At 47.8% G+C, this 22647-nt stretch overlaps 1 long non-coding RNA gene across 1 annotated transcript in view; it reads right to left on the reverse strand.

Annotated features, from left to right (window-relative positions):
- Positions 1 to 17781, reverse strand: part of LOC146682307 (uncharacterized) — a 40923-nt gene extending 23142 nt beyond the window's left edge. Inside the window, exon 1 of the long non-coding RNA XR_014917474.1 lies at positions 17475 to 17781. This is a non-coding gene — a long non-coding RNA (uncharacterized LOC146682307). The remainder of the gene's footprint in view (positions 1 to 17474) is intronic.
- Positions 17782 to 22647: the final 4866 nt, after the last annotated feature.

Here is a 22647-nt window from a genome sequence, read left to right on the forward strand (position 1 = left end):
TAACTTGGGCTCCACAGACAACTTCTGCCCAGACTCCAGCTCCAGTGTGGATGGCTTTAATAAATGCCCGGTGCATAGCAAGTAAAACGATTGGATCTCCTTTTGTGACTGAGACATGGATGACTCTAGCTTCATTTCTGAACTATTACCCTTCGACTGCTCATTTTTAAATGCTCCAAGGATATCAGGTAGAGGAGGAGGAATATATTTTTAAAAATAACTTTCATTGCAAGCAACTCCATGCACCGGTTCCCCCCTCCGTTTTTGAACTTCTGATGTTTGAACTGGGACGTTTTCAACCGGTTGTGTGTGCGGTAATCTACCAACCACCGAAGTTTAACAAAGACTTTTTAAATGACTTTTCATGTTTCTGGGCTGACATTGTGCCCAAATATGATCAGATTTTAATAGTTGGTGATTTTAATTTTCATGTCTGCTGCTCTGAAGGACTGCTTGCTCAGCAGTTTTTAAGTCTTTTAACCTTGTACAGTCTGTACAAGGCCCTACACGCCAGCACACTCTTGACCGGGTGTTATCGTGCGGTTTATCTGTTTTTAATTTGGAAATTAGGGATTCTGTGTTTTCTGATCACAACCCTGTTTTATTTGACATTTCTCTTGTGCATGAGTTTACAGCTCGCGCTCCACCAGGTGCTGTCAAATTTTTATTTCTTCCACTGCTGCTCTCCTCAACTTTTATAGAAAAAATGCTTTTATTGACCCCGAAATTACTTTAGGACTTAGTCTGGAGGACCTGCTTTTGCAGTTCCAAGAAACCTGTACTAAGACCCTAAACATTATGGCCCCATTAAAAACCAGGCGGCCTAAACCTGTTCCCCAGCCCTGGTTAAATGAATCCACTGAGCGGTCAGACGTCAATGTAGGAGAGCAGAGGACAAACTGCAGGTTTCTTTTGAAATGTTAAAGGACTGTTGGAAATGTTATCAAAATACAGTGAAAAATTAGAAAAACAGCCATTTTTCTCAGGTGATTGCATCAAATTGTCATAATCCCCACGCACTTTATAAGACCATCAGTTCTATTTTAACCCTTTAAGACCTACCATAGAACCAATTCCGCCAGAGCTTATATTATATTTTTACATGCTGTGGAGCCATTTCAAATTGATATACATCAATACAACCATTATAGCCCAGATTTTAATAATATGTCTGCATTAAGTGCATAGTAATTACATAAATTGCAAAAAAGTGCAATAAACTACAAAAAAATTGAAAATCTTTTTTTTTTTTAACATACATTTCTAGTTAGAGAAATTTAAGAAGTTTATCCCTCAAAACTGTAAATACAAAAACGTTGCACAAAATAGTTTCCTACCACAGGAAATTTATTTTAAGTGTCTTCATAGTTTTATTTTTGAAATACACCAATTTTTTTATACTGCAGGAAAAACGAAAATAAATATTATAGTGTAAATTTGCAAAAAAACAGCATCTGCATCAAAACAAACTATTTCCAGCAGTGCAATATGAGTCCTAAGCATCCCAGAAACGACACAGAAAGTCATAAAGTCAAAGTTAAGACCACCAGGCTCATAAGGCCCTGATGGTAAAAAAACTACATTTCCCCAAAATGACGTCACTTCCGGTTTCGGGCAGGTCATGGCGGACATGCGGCGATAGTTCGCGCTGAAGTGTTACAAACAGGGATCGGATCGGCAAAGCGTGTTTCAGGAATATTATGTTTTTGTTGCTGCAAGAGCTTTTTATGCAGTTTTTGCAAAGCTATATGTGGAAGGAAACCGTGACCGAGGGCAAGCTGATGGCATAAGATGTAAGTACAACTCCTCCGGTTTCATATGCAAATAAACCTTATTGCGCTAGCTTACGTGGTTGCAGTGCTACCAGGATTTAAAAATAGTTACGCAAAACGGAGCGTGCCCGCTCCGACCGGCTTTAAAGGGTTAAGTGTGCCCCAGTCTGCCACCCTGGAAGGCCCTTTATTAAGAAAACCTGGCCTTGACGCTTTGCTCAATTTTACGACTTATTTCAAGACTTATGTCTGTGAAGGTTCTCAGTCATCCAGGTCATCGTAGTCTAAGGAGGTTGGAAAGAAAAGCGTCTGGACTTCTTTAAGTTGCTTGAAGACGTTTCACCTCTCATCCGAGAAGCTTCTTCAGTTCTAAGGTCAAATGGTGGAGAGTCCCAGATATAAACCTAGTGGGAGTTTCCCCCCACAGAGGGACAAAAGACCCCTGATGATCCTCTACCTAATCACATGAGCCGAGGTGTGAAAGCTGGTGTGGGTCCCAATCAGCCAGGGTTTCGGGTTAGCTCATTGTGAAACCTGGCCCCACCTTATCATGTGATTTCCTGAGGTCAGATGGCCCAGGATGTCAAATCAAATCAAATCACTTTTATTGTCACATCACATGTGCAGGTACATTGGTACAGCACATGTGAGTGAAATGCTTGTGTGCGAGCTTCACAAGCAACAGAGTTGTGCAAAATACAATAATGTAAACAAGCAAAATACAAGAATGGCTACATCTGAAACTAATAAATATATGTACAATATATAATAGTATATGCATTTCTGGATATGTATACTAAATATTTTTCTACGTGTGTGTGTGTGTGTGTGTGTGTGTGTACACATATTTTACAAATTAAATAGAGTAAACAATAAATAAAATGTATAAAAATATACAGAGTTGGGACATGTGCAAAACAGTGGCATTACTGTACAGTATGGAGTGCATAATGTTAAAGTTCCAGTAGTGAAGCTGAGGTGTCTATGAAGTGTTCAGCAGTCTGATGGCCTGGTGGAAGAAGCTGTCTCTCAGTCTGCTGGTACGGGACCGGATGCTGCAGAACCTCCTTCCTGATGGAAGTAGTCTGAACAGTTTATGGCTGGGGTGACTGGAGTCCTTGATGATCCTCCCCGCTTTCCTCAGGCACCGCTTCCTGTAGATGTCTTGGAGGGAGGGAAGCTCACCTCCAATTATCCGTTCAGAGCACCGCACTACTCGCTGGAGAGCTTTGCGGTTGTAGGCGGTGCTGTTGCCGTACCAGGTGGTGATGCATCCAGTGAGGATGCTCTCAATGGCACAGTGATAGAAGGTCCTGAGGATGCGGGGGCTCATGCCGAATCTTTTCAGTCTCCTGAGAAAGAAGAGGCGCTGCTGCGCCTTCTTCACTGTTTTGTTTGTGTGTACTGACCACGTAAGATCCTCAGCCAGATGTACGCCAAGGAACCGGAAGCTGCTCACTCTCTCCACAGCAGCGCCGTTGATGGTGATGGGGGTGTGTACTTCTCTGCACCTCCGGAAGTCCACTATCAACTCCTTTGTCTTTGCGACGTTGAGGGTGAGATGGTTGTCTTGACACCAGTGGGTCAGGGCGCTGACCTCCTCCCTGTAGGCCGTCTCATCACCATTGGTGATAAGACCCACCACTGTAGTAGGGTAGGATGTGAGTGGGCGTTAAGGCCGTACCCTTAGGCCCCCTCCTCGATTCAGAGATGGTCTTTCCCTTTTCACGTAAATGGCCCCTTGACTCCGCGTTCTTCTGCCTCCCTGGCTGCTGTGTCAGTGGGGATGGTGTTCGCTCTGTGTTGTAGCGTCCTGATGACGCCCAGTTTGTGCTCCAGTGGATGATGAGAGTCAAACCTTAGATACTGATCAGTATGTGTAGGTTTACGGTACACGTCAGCTTTTAGATGTCCCCCATTACTGATGGAAATCTCACAGTCTAAGAAGGCTAACCTGCCACTTTTCATATCCTCCCTGGTGAATTTGATGTGTCGGTCCACCGAGTTAATGTGATCCGTGAAATGTGGAACGTCCTGAGATCTGATTTTCACCCAGGTGTCATCCACATACCTGAACCAACGGCTTGGTGGCGTTCCAGGGTAGGATATAAGATTGAGGAAACAGTCAGCTGAGACTGAAGAAGTCATTTGGATGTTGATGAAATGTTTCTCCCACTGAAACCGTTACGTCCAAATGAACAGAATCAACCTTTGGAGACCTTTTGTAACTTTGAGAAAAGCTACTCTGTGTTTTTATTTTCCATCAGATGAAGGTTTAAACAGCAGATGCTTTAAAGCAGTGCGGTCATCAAGGTTACCAAAAATAGGAAATCTTTATTCACGGTGTAATAAATAAGAAAAATACAACAGAAAATGTTTCCCAGCTTTCAACAGCAGCAACGCGACCACTGTGTGTTTCCTAATGAGGGAAAGTGATTGTTGCCACGGCGATGCCCGACAGCTCGTCGATAAGTCACCTCAGCAGGTGGACAGCCGAGAGACCGTCACCGCCACAGAGAGCAAGGAGGAGGGTGGGCCTAACATGCAGATGTTTTCTGAGGTCCAGCTGTGCTTCACACTGCAGGCTGATCGTGGTGCTAATCATCGACACAAAGTCGTATCAGTGTGGCAGCAGCTCTCACTGGGCTCAGGAAAACAAGGGTAACGGAGGATAATGGCACAAACTCTCTGTGAAGTGAGTGGTTACAACAATTCATAACAGACGGAGCCTTCCCCAGCACATGCGTCCTATAAATGGCTAAAAGCCTGTCTTGCAAACGCCCTGAGAGTTTTCTGGCAGTTTCTACCAGACGTTCCAGCCAATTCGTGTTCGTCAGAGTCATGTTACCAAACCAAGCAGCGTTTCAGACGAGACATTACAAGTTCTAATTTCCTTTAAAAAGAACAGACTGTACTGAATGTTTTGGTGGTGGCCTCAGTGTGAGGCTCGAAGCACAGTTTATGGAACAACGCCTAAATATTAGGGGTGCAACGATACTCGTATCGATATTGAACCGTTCGATACAGTGCTTTCGGTTCGGTACGCATATGTATCGAACAATACAACATTTTTAATTTATTTTATCATGACAGCAGGTAGGGAACTATGACTTCCTGAAATCAATAATCATGTCCAGGTCTGAGAAGGTTTGTTTTTACAGACAAAAATAAGTCAGTTATTGAATAAAATCACTGTCGGGTTAATTCTAATGCACAGTATGCATCATCAGAACTGTTACAGTATGAACTGTGGCTAATCAGACAGAGGCGTAACCCTGGAGGTTGGAGGGTTCGTGCCTTGAACAGTCACACTTGTTTCAGTTTCATGAACTTTTCTTCAGGTTATCTGAGCCCTGCATTCTCAGATCTGAATGTTTCCTTGTGTTTTTGTGACTCTCTCTGTTTGCAGTTAATGACTTTGAATTCAGCTATCGGACCTGTTTTCTCCGTCTGCACTTCATCTCACTTTATTTCAGCGCTGTAATTACTTTCTCTGTTTCTCATCTCCCTCCTGATGAAATGTGTCTCTGTGACAGCAGGAAGTGCTGCGCTGTCACTGCCCCTCTTCATATTTCAGGTTGATTGTGATTCTCTTGGATTAAACGCTGTTTTTGAGACCTGCACAGATTGAATCTGTCATCCAGTCTGGTGCTCGGTCTCAGCCACACCCGGCCTCCACATCGAGTCCGTCTGTGCCCAGAACAGAGAAACGGTTGCTAATCCAACAGGTTTATTCAGTGTGTGGGAAACCTGCTCTTAGCGCCTATTTCTGCCCGTTTTCCATCTTTTACATGTTTTTATGTCTTTGAGGTCATCCTGCATCTCATGTTTTTCCTTTGTGTGAGAATGGGTCGTCTCCTTATGTTTGTTCATGTTTACTTTCTGCGTCTCTCTTACTTTACTGTTCTCCTCTTTACTGTTGGAGTGCGTCTCTAACCTCTGTAATGTCTCTGTAACCCACCTGCATCTCCTCATTTTTTGGCTGATCTGTTAATGTCTCCCATGAAAGGTGAGGAGGACCCAATAAAGAGAATTCCACTGAATCAGAATCAGTCAAGTATAAAAATCCGTCCTGTTTCTGAGTCTATTTCTGTGCGTCTGTTGTCTCAGAACTGTAATTAAATATGGATCTCACACATGGATCAGTTCATCTAAATATAAATGAAGTTAAAACAGGAGGGTGTGGATATAAATATTCTGACAGCTCCTCTGTTCTGTCTCAGGTTGGTACTGAGCATGTGCAGTCCACACTCGGACTGTTTTTGGATGAAACACGTCGACAGATTTGGCGTCAGCGTGGCTCACAGTCTGTTTTAACACTTTTGACTCTGATGGTGTGAAAAACATTTTCATGCTGCAGTTTCTTTAAACCTGCGATGGGAAGAGCTTCACACGTCAATCACGGCCTTTCATATGAAGTAAGCTCGACGGCGGTGCAGAGATTCAGATTCAGATCAGCTGACAAACATGTGAGCAAGAGGACAATCAGTTCAGTCCCAGAAACAGCTGATTCACTCTGAGCCTGCAGACGTCCTCGCATCACCGTGGCTTCAGCCAACTCCAACTCTGTCTCTTTGTCTTTTTGTTAGTGCTGTCAGTGTTAATCTCGTTAAAATGACGTTAACGCCAAAACCACATTAACGCAACAAATCGCCGTCAGCAAGTTAGCTCCGTTCGCCCCGTACGTGGGGCTGCGTGGCGTCAATGTGTTAGCGCAGTTAGCTCGTTAATACAGCCCCATGCACGGGGCGTTCCGTAAATTCGAGATTAACGCTGACAGCACTACTTTTTGTCTCTTTGTCCCTTTGTCTTATTGTCCCTTTGTCTTTTTGTGTCTTTATGCATATGTATCTTTATCGCTTTGTCTTTTTGTATCTTTGTCTTTTTGTTAGTGCTGTCAGTGTTAATCTCGTTAAAATGACGTTAACGCCAAAACCACATTAACGCAACAAATTGCCATCAGCGAGTTAGCTCTGTTGTCTTTTTGTCATTTTGTCTTTTCGTCTCTTTGTCCCTTTATGTCTTTCTCTCTTTTTCTTTTTGTCTCTTTGTCTTTTTGTTAGTGCTGTCAGTGTTAATCTTGTTAAAATGACATTAACGCCATAACCGCATTAACGCAACAAATTGCCGTCAGCGATTTTCTCTGTTCGCCCCGTTCGTGGGGCTGCGTGGCGTCAATGTGTTAGCGCAGTTAGCTCGTTAATGCAGCCCCACGCACGGGGCGGTCCGTAAATCCGAGATTAACGCTGACAGCACTACATTTCGTCTCTTTGTCTTTTTGTGTCTTTGTCTTTTTGTGTCTTTGTCTTTCTGTGTCTTTATGCATATGTGTCTTTATCACTTTGTCTTTTTGTCGTTTTGTCTTTTTGTGTCTTTGTACCTTTTTGTCTTTGTCTTTTTGTGTCTTTATCGCTTTGTCTTTTTGTCGTTTTGTCTCTTTGTCTTTTAGTCTCTTTGTGTCTTTTTGTGTCTTTGTCTTTTTGTGTCTTTATGCATATGTGTCTTTATCGCTTTGTCTTTTCGTCTCTTTGTCTTTTTGTGTCTTGTCTTTTTGTCGTTTTGTCTTTTTGTCTCTTTGTCTTTTTGTCTCTTTGTCTTTTAGTCTCTTTGTCTTTTTGTGTCTTTTTGTGTCTTTGTCTTTTTGTGTCTTTATGCATATGTGTCTTTATCGCTTTGTCTTTTTGTCGTTTTGTCTTTTTGTCTCTTTGTCTCTTTGTCCCTTTGTCTTTTTGTGTCTTTGTCTTTTTGTGTCTTTATACATATGTGTCAAGGCTCGGCTGTGTGGCAGGCAGGAGGAGGACCCAAACGCAAAACTCACAGACACGGGGATGAACTCAAAATCACAGCTTTAATGCTGGAGTGGCAGAACATAGGAAATACAAAACTAAACTGGGAAAAGTAAACTAACATACGCAGAGAGACACAGGGAGATCCACACAACATGAGGGACGACGTCACACTGAACAGAGGGAGACGCAGACAGAAATACACAGAGGGTTAACGAGGGAAGTGGGAACACACGGGGAACACAGGTGACACTGATAATCATAACGAGACAGGGCGGGGTGAACTGAACACTGACGGGAGAGGTGAAACAGGAAGTACAGGAGGAGAGAGAGCACGAGTAGAACACCAACGTAACAGGCAGGGGAGACATGGAATAAACACGAAAGGGGACGAGGGCTCATAAATACATAGAGGGCACACAGGGGGAAGAGAGGGCACGGGGAGAACTTAGACATAATGGGCAGGGGAAGCATGGAATAAAATACAAACATACAAGGAAACTAAGAACACTGGGCCAACATGGCCCAGGACCATGACAGTACCCCCCCCCCTCAAGGGCTGGCTCCAGACAGCCCAAACACAGAAAAACAAAACCAAACAGAAAACAACCCAGGGCGGGCGGCGGGGGCCCAGGACGGAGGGCCCGGAACAGAAAACAAAAGAGCACAGCAAACACCGGAGCCCAAGAAAATAACTCAAACACAGAGCAGTTCAGGGGGCCGACCATGCGGAAGGCAACGGCGGAGACGTGGAAACAGTTCCGGGGGCCGACCGTGCGGACGGCAACGGCGGCGTGGAAACAGCTCCGGGGGCTGACCGTGCGGACGGCAACGGCGGCGTGGAAACAAGTCCGGAGGCCGGCCGTGCGCAAGGCAACGGCGGCGACGCGGAAACAGTTCAGGAGGCCGGCCGTGCGCGAGGCAACGGCGGCGGTGAAGGAGACGACGGAGCAGTTCAGGAGGCCGACCGCGCGGGAGGCGGCGGCGACGATGACAGCGCTGGTCCGGGGGCCGGCCGCGCGGAAGGCGACGGCGGCCACTCGGGCGATGACGGCGCAGTTCAGGGGGCCGGCCGCGCGGAAGGCAGCGGCGGCGGCTCTCCAGTGTCAGGCGTACCGGCCGAGGCCCGGTGGGCACAGGACCAGTCAAGGCGGGACCAGGCGAAGCACAGGCTGAGGCTGCAGCAGACGAAGGCTCTGAGGAGGCTGCAGCAGACGAAGGCTCTGAGGAGGCTGCAGCAGACGAAGGCTCTGAGGCCGGGCCAGGCGGGGCTGCAGAGGCTGAGGCCGGGCCAGGCGAGGCTGCAGAGGCTGAGGCCGGGCCAGGCGAGGCTGCAGAGGCTGAGGCCGGGCCAGGCGAGGTTGCAGAGGCTGAGGCCGGGCCAGGCGAGGTTGCAGAGGCTGAGGCCGGGCCAGGCAATGACGAGGCGGTCGCAGATGGCGGCTGGACAGGCTCCTCGGGCCCTCCAGCTGATGCGGCGTGAGGCTGAACGGGCCCCTCGGACCCTCCAGCGGAGACAGGAGGCTGAACGGGCCCCTCGGACCCTCCAGCGGAGACAGGAGGCTGAACGGGCCCCTCGGACCCTCCAGCGGAGACGGGAGGCTGAACGGGCCCCTCGGACCCTCCAGCGGAGACGGGAGGCTGAACGGGCCCCTCGGACCCTCCAGCGGAGACCAAAACAACGCCAACAGGCATGAAGTCCTTCGGCCGACATGAGGACAACTGGCGCTGCACTGAGCACTGACTCTGCCCAGGCAATGCGAACATGGTGCAGTTCTTAGGGGGCTGCTTAAACTTCAGGGGTCCAGAATCAGCTGGTGACTGAGACCTAGCCTCTGGGGAAGCCCTGGAGTGGCAAACTGTGCCAACGGCGGCTAAACCATGGAAAGTACCCTGAGTAGAAATCCAGTTACCTCTCTGCATGGAGTGAATGAGCAAAACTGGCGACCCAGGAGACTGAGCGGAGAGTGGCTGCTGGGCAGCTAACTGAGCTGCTGGACACACGGGGACCTGAGCTGCTGGACACACGGGGACCTGAGCTGCTGGACACACGGGGACCTGAGCTGCTGGACACACGGGGACCTGAGCTGCTAACGGTGGAGAAGTAAATGACTGCACAGGGGACTGAACTGATGTCTGTAGTAACGGTGGTGGTGAGAGTGGAGTAGGTGGTGGAGTTAATGACTTCACAGGGGAATGAACTAGAGGTAGTGACGGTTGTGGTGCTGGTGGTTGAGTGGGTGACTGTGCTAAAGGAGGCTGCACTGGGGACAGCAGGGCTGCAGGAGACTGCACTGGGGACACTGGAGACTGCACTGGGGACACTGGAGACTGCACTGGGGACACTGGAGACTGCACTGGGGAAAGCAGAGCTGCAGGTGACTGCGCTAGAGACCGCAGTGATGGTTGTAGTGGAGGTGTGACGGGTGGAGGAGTGGCTGAAGTGGCTGCGGGTCGGGCGGCTAGTGGCTCAGCTACAGAGCATATTAACGGCAGGGCTATGGGTTGAATGACTGACTGAGTAGCAGCCTGAGTGGCTGGGTGAAGCGACGGTTGTGGTGGAAGAGAAACAGGTGGTAGTGTGGATGATGGAGCTAAGGGCGACTGAGTGGCAGACCGAACTGATGACTGAAGCGATGGTAGAGGTGAAAATGGAGCTTGTGGTGGAGTTAATGGCTGAGCTAGCGGGGACACAGGAGACTGAGCTGCGGGTGGCGGCGAGGGAGCTAACTGAGCTGCGGGTGGCGGCGAGGGAGCTAACTGAGCTGCGGGTGGCGGCGAGGGAGCTAACTGAGCTGCGGGTGGCGGCGAGGGAGCTAACGGAGCTGCGGGTGGCGGCGAGGGAGCTAACGGAGCTGCGGGTGGCGGCGAGGGAGCTAACGGAGCTGGAAGTAGCAGCGAGGGAGCCGACGGAGCTTCTGGCAGCACAGAAGGTGAATTAGAAGGCCGAATGTCCGGCTGTGGGGTGGCGCGTCGGCGGCGTGAATGCCGTTTCTTTTTTGATGATGGCTCTGACGGGCCGAGCGGCTCCACATCCGGCCCTTCAGGCAGGTGGGTAGTAGCAGCTGGGGGATGAAGGTGGAGCTCGTTGCGGATTAAATCCTGTTCGAGTGGGTGGAGCGCACTGAGTAGCCAGGGAAGACCAGAGAACAAGCGCTGTAGTCTGGTTTCCACAGCACGGCGAAATTCCTTTCCCTCATGTTCGAGCCACAGATGCAGGAGTCTTTCCACGGAGTAGATTATGTCCAGACGCAGTTCTTCTGGTGGGTTGAGTGCTGCTGGGTCCATATCTGGTGACGTCGTACTGTCAAGGCTCGGCTGTGTGGCAGGCAGGAGGAGGACCCAAACGCAAAACTCACAGACACGGGGATGAACTCAAAATCACAGCTTTAATGCTGGAGTGGCAGAACATAGGAAATACAAAACTAAACTGGGAAAAGTAAACTAACATACGCAGAGAGACACAGGGAGATCCACACAACATGAGGGACGACGTCACACTGAACAGAGGGAGACGCAGACAGAAATACACAGAGGGTTAACGAGGGAAGTGGGAACACACGGGGAACACAGGTGACACTGATAATCATAACGAGACAGGGCGGGGTGAACTGAACACTGACGGGAGAGGTGAAACAGGAAGTACAGGAGGAGAGAGAGCACGAGTAGAACACCAACGTAACAGGCAGGGGAGACATGGAATAAACACGAAAGGGGACGAGGGCTCATAAATACATAGAGGGCACACAGGGGGAAGAGAGGGCACGGGGAGAACTTAGACATAATGGGCAGGGGAAGCATGGAATAAAATACAAACATACAAGGAAACTAAGAACACTGGGCCAACATGGCCCAGGACCATGACAATATGTGTCTTTATTGCTTTGTCTTTTTGTCGTTTTGTCTTTTTGTCTCTTTGTCCCTTTGTCTTTTCGTCTCTTTGTCCCTTTGCCTTTTCGTCTCTTTGTCTTTTTGTGTCTTTGTCTTTTTGTGTCTTTATGCATATGTGTCTTTATCGCTTTGTCTTTTCGTCGTTTTGTCTTTTTGTGTCTTTATGCATATGTGTCTTTATCGCTTTGTCTTTTTGTCTCTTTGTCTTTTTGTGTCTTGTCTTTTTGTTGTTTTGTCTTTTTGTCTCTTTGTCTTTTTGTCTCTTTGTCTTTTAGTCTCTTTGTCTTTTTGTGTCTTTTTGTGTCTTTGTCTTTTTGTGTCTTTATGCATATGTGTCTTTATCGCTTTGTCTTTTTGTCGTTTTGTCTTTTTGTCTCTTTGTCCCTTTGTCTTTTTGTGTCTTTGTCTTTTTGTGTCTTTATGCATATGTGTCTTTATCGCTTTGTCTTTTTGTCTCTTTGTCCCTTTGTCTTTTTGTGTCTTTGTCTTTTTGTGTCTTTATGCATATGTGTCTTTATTGCTTTGTCTTTTTGTCGTTTTGTCTTTTTGTCTCTTTGTCCCTTTGTCTTTTCGTCTCTTTGTCCCTTTGCCTTTTCGTCTCTTTGTCTTTTTGTGTCTTTATGCATATGTGTCTTTATCGCTTTGTCTTTTCGTCGTTTTGTCTTTTTGTGTCTTTATGCATATGTGTCTTTATCGCTTTGTCTTTTCGTCTCTTTGTCTTTTTGTGTCTTGTCTTTTTGTCGTTTTGTCTTTTTGTCTCTTTGTCTTTTTGTCTCTTTGTCTTTTAGTCTCTTTGTCTTTTTGTGTCTTTTTGTGTCTTTTTGTGTCTTTTTGTGTCTTTGTCTTTTTGTGTCTTGTCTTTTTGTCGTTTTGTCTTTTTGTCTCTTTGTCTTTTTGTCTCTGTCTTTTTGTCTCTTTGTCTTTTTGTCTCTTTGTCTTTTTGTGTCTTTTTGTGTCTTTGTCTTTTTGTGTCTTTATGCATATGTGTCTTTATCGCTTTGTCTTTTTGTCGTTTTGTCTTTTTGTCTCTATGTCCCTTTGCGGCTTTGTCCTTTTGTCTCTTTGTGTCTCTGTCTCATGTCAGCTCCTCCCTTTTACACATCCTTGCTGTTACATTACGTCCCTCGGACTTTGCAGTGAAGTGTTTATTAAAGTCATGATTCTGTGACCTTTCCAACAAAATGAAATGCACAAAAATGTGTTTACCGTGTAAAACAATATCACAGTTACTTACAAATTCCAAGAAATGAATAGCAGTCACTCAAACTGATATACTTTATGGATTTCAAAGCAGCAGACATGTGCGGGCGTGTTTCTGCTCAGCCTTTAAAAATCCATCACAGCTGCTGGTTACAAATGTGTCTTTGGTGGTTTGGCATCCAAAAAACAAAACATGGACAGGTTCTCATCTGAGCACTCGATACAACTTGCCTCGTTCACCCACTCACACGAGCACGTTTTCTATGCTTTTCAGCTAACACACGCATCAGAGAGCAACCTGATGTAACATCTTAGCCAAGACATGGTGACTGGAGCAGACAGGGATTGAACCACCAACCTTCTGATCTGCAGATGACCTGCTCTGCCTTTACACTACCAAGATGTCCTGATGATGCGTCATGATCTCCCATCACACTTTTAAATCATAGCTGAAGTGTGACCTTTGATCTTCAGTCTTGTGCTGTTTAGCTTCTGCTGTGATTGGTGCAGTTTAACTCTTTTGACACAAAGCCACAGCTTCTCCACAAAGGTCAAAAAGGTCAAAGGTAATAAAGGTCATTTGACCCATCACTGCTGGGTTGCTGTTCCAGTCCAGTTCTTCTGATCAGGTGTGTTGGTATCAGAGATGGGTGTGACTTCCTGTCCCCAGGTGATCAGTGTTCAATTAGTTTCATATAAGTAAATGTATAAATAAATAACAGACATTCAGAAACTCTGTGCTGATGATGTCACAGAGGCGTGGCTCTGATTCTGAGCACAGACCAGTTTCACTAAATGGTGGTTATTAGGTATTAAATAGAGTTTCAGGTCTTTCTGTGTGCGAACATCTGTGAATCTCTGTGAGTTTATTTTAGATGCAAACTTCCTGTTCCCACAACGATCAGCTGATCAGAGCTCAGCTGACACCTTCATGATGAGTTTCTGCTCTCAGGTCCAACTGAATAAACCACAAAGGTCGAAGACTACACTCCCATCAGAGTCACAAAGACGCAGGAAGTGGGGTCACTACCCTATGATAGCCATTGTTTATATACAGTCTATGGTTTACATCAGTGAGTCAAAGCCTCCCCTGGTGGCCGTTGAAGGCACTGCAGGAAGGTCTGTTGGTACAGTGGGGCAAAAAAGTATTTAGTCAGCCACCGATTGTGCAAGTTCCCCCACCTAAAATGATGACAGAGGTCAGTAATTTGCACCAGAGGTACACTTCAACTGTGAGAGACAGAATGTGAAAAAAAATCCATGAATCCACATGGTAGGATTTGTAAAGAATTTATTGGTAAATCAGGGTGGAAAATAAGTATTTGGTCAATAACAAAAATACAACTCAATACTTTGTAACATAACCTTTGTTGGCAATAACAGAGGTCAAACGTTTACTATAGGTCTTTACCAGGTTTGCACACACAGTAGCTGGTATTTTGGCCCATTCCTCCATGCAGATCTTCTCGAGAGCAGTGATGTTTTGGGGCTGTCGCCGAGCAACACGGACTTTCAACTCCCGCCACAGATTTTCTATGGGGTTGAGGTCTGGAGACTGGCTAGGCCACTCCAGGACTTTCAAATGCTTCTTACGGAGCCACTCCTTTGTTGCCCGGGCGGTGTGTTTTGGATCATTGTCATGTTGGAAGACCCAGCCTCGTTTCATCTTCAAAGTTCTCACTGATGGAAGGAGGTTTTGGCTCAAAATCTCACGATACATGGCCCCATTCATTCTGTCCTTAACACGGATCAGTCGTCCTGTCCCCTTGGCAGAAAAACAGCCCCATAGCATGATGTTTCCACCCCCATGCTTCACAGTAGGTATGGTGTTCTTGGGATGCAACTCAGTATTCTTCTTCCTCCAAACACGACGAGTTGAGTTTATACCAAAAAGTTCTACTTTGGTTTCATCTGACCACATGACATTCTCCCAATCCTCTGCTGTATCATCCATGTGCTCTCTGGCAAACTTCAGACGGGCCTGGACATGCACTGGCTTCAGCAGCGGAACACGTCTGGCACTGCGGGATTTGATTCCCTGCCGTTGTAGTGTGTTACTGATGGTGACCTTTGTTACTTTGGTCCCAGCTCTCTGCAGGTCATTCACCAGGTCCCCCCGTGTGGTTCTGGGATCTTTGCTCACCGTTCTCATGATCATTTTGACCCCACGGGATGAGATCTTGCGTGGAGCCCCAGATCGAGGGAGATTATCAGTGGTCTTGTATGTCTTCCATTTTCTGATGATTGCTCCCACAGTTGATTTTTTCACACCAAGCTGCTTGCCTATTGTAGATTCACTCTTCCCAGTCTGGTGCAGGTCTACAATACTTTTCCTGGTGTCCTTCGAAAGCTCTTTGGTCTTGGCCATGGCGGAGTTTGGAGTCTGACTGTTTGAGGCTGTGGACAGGTGTCTTTTATACAGATGATGAGTTCAAACAGGTGCCATTCATACAGGTAACGAGTGGGGGACAGAAAAGCTTCTTACAGAAGACGTTACAGGTCTGTGAGAGCCAGAGATTTTCCTTGTTTGAGGTGACCAAATACTTATTTTCCACCCTGATTTACCAATAAATTCTTTACAAATCCTACCATGTGGATTCATGGATTTTATTTTCACATTCTGTCTCTCACAGTTGAAGTGTACCTCTGGTGCAAATTACTGACCTCTGTCATCATTTTAAGTGGGGGAACTTGCACAATCGGTGGCTGACTAAATACATTTTTGCCCCACTGTATGTGTAACATATTCTTTTTCCTTCTTTGACTAGTCGTTGATCCTCAGCTTGTTGCGTCTCGTTGTTAGCTTGAAACTTAATTTGTCGGTAAACCTGTGAATGAAAGGAAACACTTTTTCCCGCTCGAACGACGATCAGCGGCACGTCTGAAGTTAGTTAGTTTTAGTGTCTGTGATCAGTGCCTTTGGTCAGTGCCTGTGATCAGTGTCTGTGATCAGTACCTGTGGTCAGTGTCTGTGATCAGTACCTGTGGTCAGTGTCTGTGGTCAGTGTCTGTGATCAGTACCTGTGGTCAGTGTCTGTGGTCAGTGTCTGTGATCAGTACCTGTGGTCAGTGTCTGTGATCAGTGTCTGTGGTCAGTACCTGTGGTCAGTACCTGTGGTCAGTGCCTTTGGTCAGTGCCTGTGATCAGTGTCTGTGGTCAGTACCTGTGGTCAGTGTCTGTGGTCAGTGTCTGTGGTCAGTACCTGTGGTCAGTGTCTGTGATCAGTGCTGTGGTCAGTATCTGTGGTCAGTACCTGTGGTCAGTGTCTGTGGTCAATGCCTGTGATCAGTACCTGTCGTCAGTGTCTGTGATCAGTGTCTGTGATCAATGCCTGTGGTCAGTGTCTGTGGTCAGTGCCTGTGATCAGTGTCTTTGGTCAGTGCCTGTGATCAGTGTCTGTGGTCAGTGCCTGTGATCAGTGTCTTTGGTCAGTACCTGTGGTCAGTGTCTGTGATCAGTGCCTGTGATCAGTGTCTGTGGTCAGTACCTGTGGTCAGTGTCTGTGATCAGTGCCTTTGGTCAGTGCCTGTGATCAGTGTCTGTGATCAGTGTCTGTGGTCAGTGCCTGTGGTCAGTGCCTGTGGTCAGTGCCTGTGGTCAGTGTCTGTGATCAGTTCCTGTGATCAGTGTCTGTGGTCAGTGTCTGTGGTCAATGCCTGTGATCAGTACCTGTCGTCAGTGTCTGTGATCAGTGTCTGTGGTCAGTGCCTGTGATCAGTACCTGTGGTCAGTGTCTGTGATCAGTGTCTGTGATCAATGTCTGTGATCAGTGTCTGTGGTCAGTACCTGTGGTCAGTACATGTGGTCAGTGCCTGTGGTCAGTGTCTGTGATCAGTGCCTTTGGTCAGTGCCTGTGATCAGTGTCTGTGATCAGTGTCTGTGGTCAGTACCTGTGGTCAGTGCCTGTGATCAGTGCCTGTGGTCAGTGTCTGTGATCAGTGCCTTTGGTCAGTGTCTGTGATCAGTGTCTTTGGTCAGTGTCTTTGGTCAGTGCCTGTGGTCAGTGCCTGTGGTCAGTGTCTGTAATCAGTGTCTGTGGTCAGTGTCTGTGATCAGTACCTGTGATCAGTGCCTGTGGTCAGTGTCTGTGATCAGTGTCTGTGATCAGTATCTGTGATCAGTGCCTGTGGTCAGTGCCTGTGGTCAGTGTCTGTGATCAGTGTCTGTGATCAGTGTCTGTGATCAGTACCTGTGTCAGTGTCTGTGATCAGTGTCTTTGATCAGTATCTGTGATCAGTGTCTGTGGTCAGTGTCTTTGGTCATTACCTGTGTCAGTGTCTGTGATCAGTGTCTGTGGTCAGTGCCTGTGGTCAGTGTCTGTAATCAGTGTCTGTGGTCAGTGTCTGTGATCAGTGCCTGCGGTCAGTGTCTGTGGTCAGTCAGGTCTGCTTCCATTAACTCAAACAGAGCTGCAAACGAGTGCGAGAGAGTTGCAGCACCCACCTGTAGCTGCCATTATAAAGGCACAGTCAAAAGACCACAGACGCACACACACACACACACACACACACACACACACACACACACACACACACACACACACGCTCTCCACAGGTCTGTGGGTCTGAATGGTCTCGGGGATCAAACATGACCATGCTCCTCGGGGTGAAACCTTCTAACATATGAAACGGTTGCTATCACAAGGCGACATTGTTGCTACAATGTCACAGAAATTAGAAGCTGATGTTTTGTGCCAATGGAAACGACACGGCAAGGTCCACGGCTCACCTCGCTGCACCACCCTGAACCCTGCTGCTCTGCACCCACAGGACGCCTGACAGGCACGATTCAGGTAGAATGAGATTGACAGGAAGTTGGACTCACCCTGCAGCGGCAGCAGGTGATGTCGGCGCACTCTTGCTTGGCGGCAGCAGGTTTGGCGTCGGGGTCACCGCCTGCACTGAACAGACACTTTCCTGCATGAACAAGTTGTTGCCATCCTCTTGTTGCACTCCGAGACGCAGACAGCAGAATGCAGGCGTCTGACTGGATGCTGATGTCTTTATTTTGCTTTTTGGGTTTTATTCCGGTGGCAGGGAGAGGAAAGCGTCTTTCTTCTCCTCTCGTCTCTGCTGTTCTGCACGCGCCGCGCCTTCTCTCCCCTCTGCCTGCCTGCCTCTCACAACAACTGCGAGGAGGAGGAGGATGCTGACTGGTGCTGGCTGTGTCTCGTTGCCCATGGCAACCCGTTGCTATAGCAATGGACCCGAGCTCACTGGGAGATGGAGCTGACGATGAAGACTGGGGGAGACCTACAGAGGGTCGGAGAGGAGCCGGGTTTGTTTACATTTAAGTTCAGACTCTGCTGACGACCTGCGAGCTCAGGCAGTCTGACACAGAGAGTCCGCTCAGGCTGCACCCATCAGCGGGAGCAGGAGGACGGTTAAAGGGTCTCTGATGGGCGGAGACTAACGCCACCATGTGACAGGAAGAAGACGCTGGAAACAAACTTCAACTGAGCAAACTTCTGGTGTGACCCGTCCACAGCTCAAAGTCCATCACTGATCTGCTGCTGCAGTCTGGAAACGTCCTGATGTTCACGCTCAGCCACCCATGAGCTGCAGCCACGCCACGACCTTTGAACTCTGAGCTTACCGACATCCAGTTAGCGCCGCTCTCCTGGATCCATCTGTCTGCCTCTGGCTCATGCTCACTCACACACACACACACACAGATGAGACAAACTTTCTGCTCTCTGCACAGCTGAAGAACCTTTAACTCGTGAACGCCCTCTGGTGGAGGAAAGCTGCAATCACACTTAAACATCCAATCACTGTGCAGCGTTTCTCTGTCAGCAATCAGCTGATTGTAATGAGTGGAACACACAACAGCCACAGACATACAAAGCTAACCCAGGATCTAAGCCACACCTGCTGCACATGCACTCAGGTAATCAGCAATGACACAGAAGCGCCACCCGGTGGTTTGAGATGGAAACTCAAACCGGATCTCTTAATCTGCTAGAGCAGACATGCTCACTAAACTCTGTCCCCAGCTGAAGCAGTGTGAGCGTGCTCAGAAAACACAGTTCTGTGGTGATGATCGACGGTTTAAACCTGCCAGACACTTCCTGTTTACCTGTCCGGGTTCACCATGCTTGGATGCAGTGCTGTCACCATCAGCTCTGACCACACAGGTGTGTGCACTCCCCTGCTGAGCCTTGGTGATATCATAGAGCGTAACTTCTACAACTGAGGTGTGTCTCAAACACATGAGGGCGGGCACCGGTTTGTGGAGCCGCCATGATGTCTCACTGTGTTTGGCTAAAGTGGATGGACATCGCCCTTCCATATGTGGCTACAGACAGGAAACATACGTGTTTCCGGTGCTGGATGGACATTTGGATTCATGTCAGCACCTTTAGACTGAAGCAGTGAAGGATCATACCTGTTACATCATCATGCAAGGGAAAGGCTCAGCGCTGCCACCATCTTTACAAAACCTCCACCTCACCTCAAGCTTCTTCTCCTGAGCTGAAGTCAGCGCTCCAACATGAAAATGTGCCCATTCATTCATTGTCACAGTTACTTATGCAAACGGTTTTATTCATAGACATGTTCCAGACACAACATCGTGTCACGCAGCTCAGCATGTTTATTTATTAATAAGGGTTCAGGTGTGTCAGGGAGAGAGCTGCAATAAGTGCCGGCCAATCATCATACAGCACAGCTAAAGTGTTCAAGGTTTCTTTATTTGATGAAAGATGAAACACTAATAATTCATTTGGCAGGAAACAGAAAATGTTATCAATAATATTAAAGAGGAAGAAGTTGTTTTTTAAACAATGACTGCAGCAGACAGCTGCACGGAGCTCCTCACTGTGAGCAGCCCATTGGCTTCAACCTTCACCGACATGCTGCTGCCTCACTCATATTAGCGTTCTGTTTACACAGAGGCCGTCAGCTGACCTGGAGCCAGTCTGTGTGCCGAGGCGGGCGGAGCTTCAGCGCTCGGTTCAGCCTCACGGAGGTTTCAGTCATCACCACGAGCAGTGCAGCACATCAGGTTTAGTCCAATCATCTGTGACGCAGGCCACCACACGGGGAGTTTCAGTGTTCACAGGTTGGTTTGAGCATGAAGTGCAGTTTCTGCTTTCTTCCACCAGGTGGCAGCGCTGACTCAGTCTGAGCTTCTCCCTCTACAGAGGGGAGAGGTATTAAAGAAACAACGATAGCAGCACACATCAGGTTAGAGAGCGTGGAGGCGAGGGTGGAGAGGGTGGAGGAGAGGATGGGGGAGAGCGTGGAGAGGGTGGGGAGGGTGGAGGAGAGGGTGTAGAGGGTGGAGGAGAGGGGAGAGGAGAGGATGGGGGAGAGCGTGGAGAGGGTGGAGGAGAGGGTAGAGGAGAGGATGGGGAGAGCGTGGAGAGGGTGGGAGGGTGGAGGAGAGGGTGTAGAGGGTGGAGGAGAGGGGAGAGGAGAGGATGGGGGAGAGCGTGGAGAGGGTGGAGGAGAGGGTAGAGGAGAGGATGGGGAGAGCGTGGAGAGGGTGTAGAGGGTGGAGGAGAGGGTAGAGGAGAGGATGGGGGAGAGCGTGGAGGCGAGGGTGGAGAGGGTGGACGAGAGGGTGTAGAGGGTGGTGGAGAGGGTAGAGGGGAGGATGGGGGAGAGCGTGTAGAGGGTGGAGGAGAGGGTAGAGGAGAGGATGGGGAGAACGTGGAGAGGGTGGAGGAGAGGGTGTAGAGGGTGGAGGAGAGGATGGGGGAGAGGGTGGGGAGGGTGGTGGAGAGCATTGAGAGGGTGGAGGAGAGGGTGGAGGAGAGGATGGGGGAGAGCGTGGAGGCGAGGGTGGAGAGGGTGGACGAGAGGGTGTAGAGGGTGGTGGAGAGGGTAGAGGGGAGGATGGGGGAGAGCGTGGTGAGGGTGGAGGACAGGGTGTAGAGGGTGGAGGAGAGGGTGGAGGAGAGGGCGGGGGCTTGTGATGGCTGCTGCAGTCAGCCTGATTGGGAGTTGTTGGAGTCAAACTGTTAAAGGTTGTCATTGTGTTACTTACAGTTGTAAGTCTTAGTTGCAGCAGCAGGATCAAAGACTCCCTCCCCGGCCTGTCTGTTGGCGGGGCGGCTGTAGTGTTTTATCATAGGCACATCCTGGGTGAAGGTTCTGTTTCCTGCTTAGTAAACTTCCTGCCTTTAGATTAGATTAAACTTTATTAATCCCTCGGGTGGGCTCCTCCGGGAAATTTGGTTTACCATAGCACCGACAGAAGTTACAGAATGTGAGCAGACCTTTTATGACCCTTTTGTGGGCAGGAGGTCACACAAACGCACCCCCAAACACAAACACACACTCACATACAGATGCTCGCACATACGTGCACACACATACACAAATAGCGCCTTATCTTTTAGAACCACAGGGGGGGTTTACAATGGGAGGTGCTTGTGTGTACTGTAACTGTTTTCAATAAAAGGCGGCAAGCGGAGGGTGAGGGAGGAGGTTTTCTGTAGCTGTCCCAGCTGCCCCAGTAGCTCTCCATTGAGTCTCTGATGTTTCACAGTGTGTCCTGATCATAAATTAGAGCAGCAGAAGCAAAGTCAGAATACAAAAGAGCAAAAGTTATAGTGGAAAAGACGAGTGAGACAGTGAAAAACTGCACTGTCGCCTCCAGTGAGCTGCAGCAGCGACAAAGCCAAACACAGGCGCCATCTTCAAGTTTAAGATCCTGACCAGGGAGCACCTGGTCAGGATCTTAAACTGCCTGAAGAGTGTTGCAGGGACATCTGTCCCACACAGAGGGAGGTTCCTGCTGGCATACTGAGACATGGTAACTGAGTAAATAAATGATGTGGATAACTTTCTTTCAATCGATGTTGTGATGACCCGTCAGTGTGAATGACCTGCAGCACTGGTACCAGATGTTTGACTGCAGGAACGGTGCATATATAACAGACACCTGCACCAGTTGCCTCAAAGACTTTGCTTCAATGCTCCGAGACCACATTTTAAATCCACGGAGGAAAAAATGTCTGAAAAATTAAACATTTTTAGATTAAAAGTAAAAACTATTTAAAATAAGTGAAAAAGAAAAATCAGCGATACACACAAAATAAGCAGATTTTCATATTTATGACGTAAACACTGGACAGATGTGCGGATCATGTCTACACTCATCGGTCCATGACCAAACCTGGACGTCGTGGGTCATGTTTTTGGACGTCTATGAGATTTCTTTATTTACATTGCTGTTATAAAAATGAGATGTATGAATAGAGATTATATACAAAACAATATGAATTATTGTGTGTTAGCGTGTCGATTTATTCAGTACATGTGGGATTTTTGTTTGTTAGTTTACATTCTACAATTTAATTTCTTTGTAACCAGGTGTAAACTGTCATTTATTAAAATGTGTTGAAATCCATGTTGAAATGTAAAATAATAATGGTTAAAGTGTTTTGTCGATGTGCACATTTTGAAACTGTCTGTGAGAAGCTCGGGACATTTCTGCTCCGTGTCCACTGAGCAGCTGCGCGATTTTGGTTTTAGCTCAACATCCTTCGCCATCTTGGAGACGTCCGCTGATCTCTCTGCAGTCCTTCACACATAACTGTTGCTGTACAGAAGACTACAGAGCCTGTACATGTAGAAGCATTAAAACAACTAAAAATGAGTCTAAATGAGTTTGACTTTGAAAAGATGTCCACATCGACCACATCTGGACTTGAAATAGCCCGTACAAGGAGGTCCTGTGGACATCAACACCAGACGTTCAGCAGACGTTAAAAAAGACGTCCCTTGGAGTTACAAATGGATGAAAATTAGATGTTCAAAAACGACTCATAAAAGGCGTCCCGTCGTGCACGTGTTCAGTCACGCGCAGCCTGGAAGCTTCATTTCTCACTGTGATAAACAAAGGCAGCACCAGGGGGCGCTGCTGGCCTTCCAGTGTTATGTAGACTGATGGCAGACGGGAGCCAGGTGTGGGACACGTTGGCAGGTTAACCAGTGACAAGGAGTTTTTATTGGCTGATAAATCACAATAGGACATGAGAAAACAA

The sequence above is a fragment of the Copadichromis virginalis genome, linkage group LG22 (assembly GCF_057382275.1).
Source record: "Copadichromis virginalis isolate Kocher_CV1m ecotype Utaka linkage group LG22, C_Virginalis_male_GT1.1, whole genome shotgun sequence".
Lineage (NCBI taxonomy): Eukaryota > Metazoa > Chordata > Actinopteri > Cichliformes > Cichlidae > Copadichromis > Copadichromis virginalis.